A 9,290-nucleotide genomic window follows, 5' to 3' on the forward strand; every position below is an offset into this window, starting at 1 on the left:
CGCCGATGGATCAATGTGGGATCTGCCCCACCCATTAAGAGCTATTTAGTTGTATCCAGTCGCACTGTGCTGTGGACAGCACCCCCCTCCCCCCACCTAGGTAGGGAATCTCATGGGCCGCCCAAGGGCTGATAACCTGTTCTCTTCTGCCACACATGCATGGCCCTCATTTACCCAGATATATCGTTGCAGTTTAAGTAGATGAAAAGACTTTGAAAATTATTGTTTCTATTCTACTCTAGCACTAAACTTTAATGTCAGGGTAGAGTGCACATGTAGTAGGAAGTTTTTGGACTGGTTTTGTTCATGTGTGTGTGTGTATGTGTGTGTGTGTGTGTGTGTGTGTGTGTGTGTGTGTGTGTGTGTGTGTGTGTGTGTGTGTGTGTGTGTGTGTGTGTGTGCGTGTGTGTGTGCGTGTGTGTGTGTGTGTGTGTGTGTCTGTGTGTGTTTGTGTGTATGTGTGTGTGTGTTGTATGTGTAAGGCATCAGAAGAACCTGACAGAGTACAAAAATACATAGTTTTCACTCGTGAAGCCTTACTATCAGCATCCATTTTTTGTGTTCAGCCCGGGAATAGAACTCAGATCACTCGAGTATATCCATGTCATGATACCGTGTCAGAAAGACACAGGACAAAGAAACAGAATCATAGTGGAGGTGGACTGAAAAAAAGGTCGATGACCACGGCGGTCAAACACATTTCAGGCTCAGATCTTTAGGCACTGCCGTTACTCAGGAAGATGATCAACATTTCATCTGACTCTTGTAATCAGAAGGATCCCTAGACACCTCTATTATCCATCTTCAACTTTTATTATTATTTTTTCTAGATTTTTCATCATTGACAGATCCGCAACAGCCGACCCCCCACTCAACCCATTCCCCGCGCCAAAGCCGCGCCAGATTTTGATCTGCACCATAGAACTCTGTCAGACCGACACGCGCACACACACGCACACACACACACACACACACACACACACACACACACACACACACACACACACACACACACACACACACACACACACACACACACACACACACACACACACACACACACACACACACACACACACACACACACACACACACACACACACACACACACACACACACCAGTTGGGGAAGCGGAACTTGGGCCTCAACTTGCGTCATCCGGAAGTAACACTCTGGAGTCCCACTTGTGTAATGCAACGAGTACCTGGCTGTTCTTAACGCTTCGCCACCGAGGGGGTGCCACGGAAATGAATGCGTTGCCATGACGGCAGCCAGTGTTAAAAGAAAAGTGACACCCGGCACGGAAGGGGTTGATCAAGATAGAATGTAGACCTTTCGTCTCCTAGGGGTGGTCATGGATACAGATGAAGTGGAGTTGCGGCAGCCGGGACGAAAAGGAAAAGAATCAGCCAGCACGGAAGGAGCTCTTTAGGACAAGAGTGCAAGCTCGACGCACGAGGAGCAACAGGCGGAAACACACGCTACCCACTCATGTTTAATCTGTTTCGCCCGTTTAGGCCCTAATTGGTCCGTTTTTGTAATCTATGGTTCGTATTGACCCGTGTTGACCTTTTTTGGCCCGTTTTGACCCACCAATTGGCGGAAAACCGTTTAACCCCTTGGACAATGATAGATTTTGTTCTGGAGGCTGCTTTAGAAATAATTATTCAATTAGGCGGAAGGGCAAGAGGACAATATACCTCATTGGACCAAAATCCTGTTTTGCCCTGCGTGTTAATTAGTCGTTTGATTTCAGCCAAAATTTCCTTGGAGTATCTTCGTACTGTGGTGAGTTAAGTGAATTTCAAGTGTAACCAGTGATAGTTAACTGAACACGTTTCGCAACGAAATTCTTGTCCAAAAATAGGACATATTGTCCGAATATCGAATTACTGTCCTAATAGGATTTTGTCATTAGGTCGAAAGAAGTTTACACGACGGTCAAATTGTGTTGACACTTACCGTTTCGGTGGCCAGGTGGTCCTGACAGATGGTTATAACAGCACGCGGCTAACTTGGTTCTATCCTAACACGACGTTCTCACTAGCACAGCGCACAAATTAGAAACGACAACACTGAACGTAACACGCGCGACTAACACGATAAACCTAGAATATGAACAGAGTACTCCACTTTTCACTAACTGAGCGTTGCCAGTGCGCAGTTATTTACTTAATAACACCTAATTCCTGAGTTTCCAAGAACTGTTATAACCTACGGCGTTGATATATAATTTACAAAAACGCACGACATCGATCAGTGTCGTCGTCGTCTTCAGAATAGGTTTAAATGTGTTTTTAATCGTTGATCAGAGGCGAGTTTACTAGTTGGCAACTGTAGGTAAAAGTCAACCGACCTTGCTCGTGCTCGACGCTGGCTCTCATTGGCCGGAGCACATGGGATTCATTCTTTCAGGACTGATGTCATTCATCATGAATGATGTATGTGGCGACTTCAGGAAGCAGACAGGAAGTCAGGACCCTGATACCCCCGGGTACTCCTTCCTGGGTAAAGTCAAACTTGAAAATCCCCCCCCCCCACCCTCCCTGCGCACCTGTTGTCGGCCTCCGGAAGGCCAACTTCGACTGTGAACCCTTTCGCTTCACGTGGGGTGTTGTGCGTGTGTGTGTGTGTGTGTGTGTGTGTGTGTGTGTGTGTGTGTGTGTGTGTGTGTGTGTGTGTGTGTGTGTGTGTGTGTGTGTGTGTGTGTGTGTGTGTGTGTGTGTGTGTGTGTGTGTGTGTGTGTGTGTGTGTGTGTGTGTGTGCGTGCGTGCGTGTGTGCGCGCGTGTGTGTGTGTGTGTGTGTGTGTGTGTGCGTGCGTGCGTGTGTACGTGTGTGTGTGTGTGTGTGTGTGTGCGCGTGCGTACGTGCGTGCGTGCGTGCGTGTGTGTGTGTGTGTTTGTGTGTTTACCTAGTTTACCTTGTTGTATTTTACGGGAAGGGGAGTTATGCTCGTGGTGTCCCATGTGTAATTCACCTTGGTCTTTGGATCACGGGTTGGACTCATGATCGACAGCTATTTCCCTCCCGGAAGAGAGCTCAGAGCTCGTATGACCGATCTATTGTGTGTGTGTGTGTGTGTGTGTGTGTGTGTGTGTGTGTGTGTGTGTGTGTGTGTGTGTGTGTGTGTGTGTGTGTGTGTTTAATTAATTGTTGTACAAAGGAAAGGAGCAACGCTCATGGGGTATTATTCTCTTCGATTTATCATGGCTGTGTGTGCGATTCACCATAGTCTTGGATCACGTGTTAGACTCGTGATCGACAACTATTTCCCCCCTGGAAGAGAGCTCATATATGACCGATCTATGGGTAATACTGTGACCTTACACGCACACACACAACTCCCCGCCCACGAGAGTTGGAGTAACGACTCACAGCGTAACAATACTGAAATTATTCCGGCCCTGGGCGGGATTCGAACCCGGACCGCCGTAGTGGCGGCCGCGAATGCTACCACTGCGACGTCGAGTCGTGTGTGTGTGTGTGTGTGTGTGTGTGTGTGTGTGTGTGTGTGTGTGTGTGTGTATGTGTGCGTGTATGTTTGCGTGTGTGAATGTGTTTGTGTATGTACGTGTGTGTGTGTGTGTGTGTGTGTGTGTGTGTGTGTGTGTGTGTGTGTGTGTGTGTGTGTGTGTGTGTGTGTGTGTGTGTGTGTGTGTGTGTGTGTGTGTGTGGAGCTCATTCTGGTGATTGAAATTGCCTGGTGGCATCAATTATTGCTTCGAGTTTCAATAAGTATAAAACCCGCAGCCCCACAACGGGTAACAACGTTCCTCAGAACCTGACACAGATTTATCTAGGAAGAAACTTCGGACTGTTGTCTGTGTTATATCAATGTGGCATCGGCTGAAGAGCAGTCGCCAGTTGTCAGGTCCCCTCGTGTGGAAAAAAAATACAACTGAAGGTAATAGAAAGAGATCTTGTGCCAAGTTCGGTAACCTAGAATCAGACCCTCAGGGCTTATGGTGGAGGTGACGTGGTTGACAGGTTTCGAAAAAAGGGCAGAATCGTTGTCCTTTTTGTAGAGCCACCGCATTCAAGTATCCGTCATCGGTTCCTTAAAATGATTAATCATTTGTGGGCGGCCTTCGTAGCTGATGCGATCAGTGAAGGAGGCAATAACTTGTCAGCAACAAGAAGGAAGATCGTCCCCCACTAGCTGACTAGAAGTAGCTTGTCGATAGCTTAGTTCAAGACGATCTCCGTCGTGTAGGAGTTGATTCTTTTAACTCCAGGAGAGATTTACCTTTTTTCATTCATGTTTACATTTGTTATTCTTTCATCTATCTTATTTTCTATCTAATTTATTTATTTATTTATTATTTATTTATTTATCTTACCTAATTATTCAATTGTTTGTTTATTTGTTTATTTGTTTATTCAGTTATATGGTTATTCATTTGTTTCTTACTTCATCCGCCGTCTCCTTCGCTTGACCCGCCCAGCCAAGTAATAACGATATTCTCATATTTTTTCAACTGAGCCAACTGATTTTACTCTTCATAATAACAAATATATCGACTGTTACTAAATATTTCATGCATTTCTATATTCACTATTTCTTTTATAATTAAAATGATATTTTAAACAATATTGTATAACTGCAACAACGAAACGTGTAATTGCATAACTACGATATATCACGGGCTAGGTTCTGGTGTCTGCAATTTTAAGTCTTCAGACCTCGGAATGAGACAGATGCATTGAACATCGTCTCTCACATCCAACAAGAAAGAACTTTGCCAACCATATAGTAAATGAATGGAATAAACTTCCTGCAGATGCAGTGCAATGTAGTACAGCTCGAAGTTTTAAGATTCGTTTAGATAAACACCTAAGCAATATGCTGTAATGCCTGCCATTTATTTGATTTTATTTAATTTATCATTATTAATCTATTTATTATTATTCATCTGTTTATTATAATTTATCAGTTATTTGTTTGTTTATTACTTACCATTATATATTTTATTTATCTATTTACTTTTTTATTCTTTTTTTTTCGCATCCGACCTAGGTATGGACCATAAAGTCTCCTGTCGGCGGCGTGCTCTTCCTTTGTAATCCTTTGTAATATTGAGGCTATGAAGTCAGGTGTGAGTCAGTAGATCGCGGGCGTTAATAGAGGAGAATAGTGCCAATGAACTGAGGGAATGTCGAGTCGCTGCGTCCGAAGGTGTTTATGATATCAAGGAATTATTTGTAAAAGAGGTTCGTGTCTTGAAGGAAAAGTGTGAATAAAAGATAAGAATATTGGTGTTGGTTCTCTCTCTCTCTCTCTCTCTCTCTCTCTCTCTCTCTCTCTCTCTCTCTCTCTCTCTCTCTCTAAAAATAAATAAATAGATAAATAAGTAAATAAATTGTTGTTTGAGAATAAATATGAGGAAGTTCAGAGGTTGATGCAAAAGGACGAGTAGGGAGGACACTCAAGTGTCAATGAATAAATAAATAAGTAAATAAATAGACAAATAAATTGTTGTTTGAGAATAAATGTGAGGAAGTTCAGAGGTTGATGCAAAAGGACGAGTAGGGAGGACACTCAAGTAGGATACCGTGAGAGTAGTACCACAAGGACGGGCAGGGGGTTATCATGAGACATCGAAAACCTTGGGTGAAGTGAAAATGCCCTTTCATGTCGTCTCAAAGCGTCGGTTCTGATGGTGGGAAGACTGAGGGTCACGCGTGTAAATGAGGTTTGATGGTGTGCCAGATGTTCCTCGCAGCACTTTGGCCAAAAGTTTTGTAGTGTGGACCGGAGCATGGGGTAGAAATCTAATGCAGGTAGTGGGGTGGAAGTATCAAAGGTCTGCATCCCGAGCTGCTTTGTCGGCTCGATCTTTGCCGGAATGCCGACATGAGATGACACCCATAGGCTTGAAACGGGAGGAAATTCGGAGGAGCCACGAACGGAATTCATGCGTTTATGGGAAGCGGGAATGGATGGTGGAATGGACTTTTACGGCGCTGCGTCAGTCAGAGATGATTATGAATAATAAGGAAGGGGAGTTGAAGATAAGGTGTAAGGCGGTAAGGAGAACAAAGAGTTTGGTGGTAAGGCCTAAGGCCTAAAGAGGTGAGGAGGATTGCGATCTATAATCTGTCTGTGGAGGATACAGTTCCATTACCTACTCCGCAGTAAGATCGAGAACCTTCTATGTAGATGTGGGTGGCAGGAGGCTATGAGGATAATTATTAAAAAGAAAATGTCGGTTGATGTCAGATTTTTTTTTTTTTTTTTTTTTTTGTAGTGCAGCCATGGAAAACAGGGGCGTACAATATGGAACAATCAAGGAGGCCAGTTTGGTGTTGTAACCGGAATGACGTTGTTAGTTAACTCTAATGTGGAGAGCAAGTGTGGCATCCTCGTCCGTCACGAATGGACGGGCACAATGTAAACGTTTGTCGATAAATTAATCATTTGAAAGACCGAAGAGAAATTATGGTAGTAGAAGAGGTCTCGGTGAGAAAGATTCATTATTGCAATCTCAGAGAAAGGCTGATGTCTAACGGAGGGATCCGCTCTCTGAATACAAAAACTTCACTCGGGTACTACGGAAAGTACCTGTATGAAGCGTAGGCCATGAGAGTAAAAATAGTCTAGCATTCGAAGTGCTGTGAAAGAAGCGCGCGCGCGCGCGCACACACACACACACACACACACACACACACACACACACACACACACACACACACACACACGCACGCACGCACGCACACACACACACACACACACACACACACACATATATATATATATATATATATATATATATATATATATATATATATATACATATATATATATATGCTAATAAGAACACGGGTACGTGTGTTCACTTATGCAAAGTAGACCACTTGGAAAAAGAAACTAACGAAGCAGAGCGCTTTCGTATATTACATCTTCAGTGCAACAAGTACATAGTGATAGGAATACATAGACAATATATACATGATACAAAGGAACAAGGACAGTTTGAATAAGAGCAATTCCTTGATATTGCTTACAATTTTGCAAGGAAATCATTTTTAACTCCTCAGCCTAAATCATCTTTCAATTATCATAATGTTTTAATTTTACCATTTCAAGAAAATTTGTTAAGTATCACAGAATTATTAAAAAGATTTAACGTAAAGGTAGTTTTTAAACATGATAGTACAGTAAAACATAAACTTATCAACAATAGTATTGAAATTAAAAAAGGATGCATTTATAAAATTCCTTGCAAAATGTGTAATCAATTTTACATAGGTCAAACTGCCAAACCCTTAAACATTAGAATTGAACAACACAAGAAAAATGTTAGGGATGGCAATCATTCTAGTGGTATATTCAAGCATATTGAATTAAATAATCATCCAGTTCATTGGGGTAATGCCCAGGCAATCTATTATACCAACAACATAATAGCAAGAAATTTAATAGAGTGCAGTTTGATTCATACCACCAGTAATCAAAATACCAACCTACATAAAGGCTTGTACAAACTTGATAATTTCATTTGTCAAGAAATTAGTAAGATAATATCAGGTAAAATGTTACCCAACGAATTGACCTAATGTCGCCCTATATCATTAGTAGAAACAGTGACCCTTGGCGACTGTGACCTGATGTCGCCCCACCATCGTAAGATAATTGACAATGACCTTCCGCTCTCCAGGGGGTAATTGGTCGCTACACATATTCAAACTGTCCTTGTTCCTTTGTATCTTGTATATATTGTCTATGTATTCCTATCACTATGTACTTGTTGCACTGAAGATGTAATATACGAAAGCGCTCTGCTTCGTTAGTTTCTTTTTCCAAGTGGTCTACTGTGCATATATATATATATATATATATATATATATATATATATATATATATATATATACATATATATATATATGTATATATATGTATATACATATACATATATATATATATATATGTATATATATATCATTATGTATATGTATATGTACATGTATATGCATATACTGTATATACCTACTGTTTTGGTTCCCTGTGTATTATTATTGTTACCATTTATTATTGCTTGATTTATGTGCATTGTATACCACAACTGTTCCTTCATAATTAGAAAATAAGAGTGGAGTGGCAAAGTGGAAACTTCGCTCTTCCCTGGCGCACTTCACGATGAAGTTTGCCGAGGCACCAAATGACTCTATTCAGCTGGAAGGAGGATTCATGCACACACTCATCCATTCACTCATTCACACACTCATTCATTAACTCATTCACACACTCATTCACTCACTCATCCACACACTCATTTACATACTCATTCACACACTCGTTTACCTACAGACTCGCTGGACACTTCGAGGTCGATGCCCGCGAACACTTGTCTAGCGCCGCAGTCCGGGGAATCCTTCTCCTCCGGCCCATGACGTCTCGAGGGACCCCGAGTTTCTTCTCATACTTCGTCGGAGAGCAGGAGAGATCGGCAGGCCCTCCGAACACTTGCGCGAGTGCCACCGACCGAAGTGCTTTCTCCGTCACTTCGCCCCCGTCGCTGAGCAGCTCCGTTGGTTCCTGGGAAATGGTCTTGACGGAGACGCTTTGTCGGGAGCGGGCGATCGCCCCAAACACTTACACACATTGAGCAAGACCTCGGTTCGAACCCCGGGGCGACTGTCGGAAAATTATATATATATATATATATATATATATAAATATATATACATATACATACATATATATATATATATATACATACATATACATACATATATATATACATATATATATATATGCACACACGCACACACACACTTATGTGTGTATATATACATATACATACATACATATGCATACATATATATATATATTTATATATACACATATATGTATATATATATTATATAGATATGCATATATATACATACATATATATATATATGCATATGTATATATGTATATGCATATATACATATATATATATATATATATATATATATATATATATATACGCATATATATATACATAAATATATGTATATATTTATATATACATACATATATGTATATATATATATACAATATATATATATATATGTATATATGCATATATATATACATACATATATATATATATATAATATATATATGCATATATATATAAATATATATATATATGTATATATATGCATATATATATGTATATATATATATATATATATATATGTGTGTGTGTGTGTGTTTGTGTGTGTGTGTGTGTGTGTATTTACCTAGTTGTATTTACCTAGTTGTATTTTACGGGAAGGGGAGCTATGCTCGTGGTGTCCC

At 40.9% G+C, this 9,290-nt stretch overlaps 1 protein-coding gene across 1 annotated transcript in view; it reads right to left on the bottom strand.

Moving 5' to 3' along the window:
* The window catches only part of LOC143032460 (uncharacterized), a 263,518-nt gene extending 261,363 nt beyond the window's left edge, over positions 1 to 2,155 (bottom strand). The window contains exon 1 of the mRNA XM_076197279.1: positions 1,963 to 2,155. The gene's annotated coding sequence lies outside the window, so the exon portion shown is untranslated. The remainder of the gene's footprint in view (positions 1 to 1,962) is intronic.
* Positions 2,156 to 9,290: the final 7,135 nt, after the last annotated feature.

Source organism: Oratosquilla oratoria, chromosome 1 (genome assembly GCF_046742065.1).
Source record: "Oratosquilla oratoria isolate Oo_2021 chromosome 1, ASM4674206v1, whole genome shotgun sequence".
Classification (NCBI taxonomy): Eukaryota; Metazoa; Arthropoda; class Malacostraca; order Stomatopoda; family Squillidae; genus Oratosquilla; species Oratosquilla oratoria.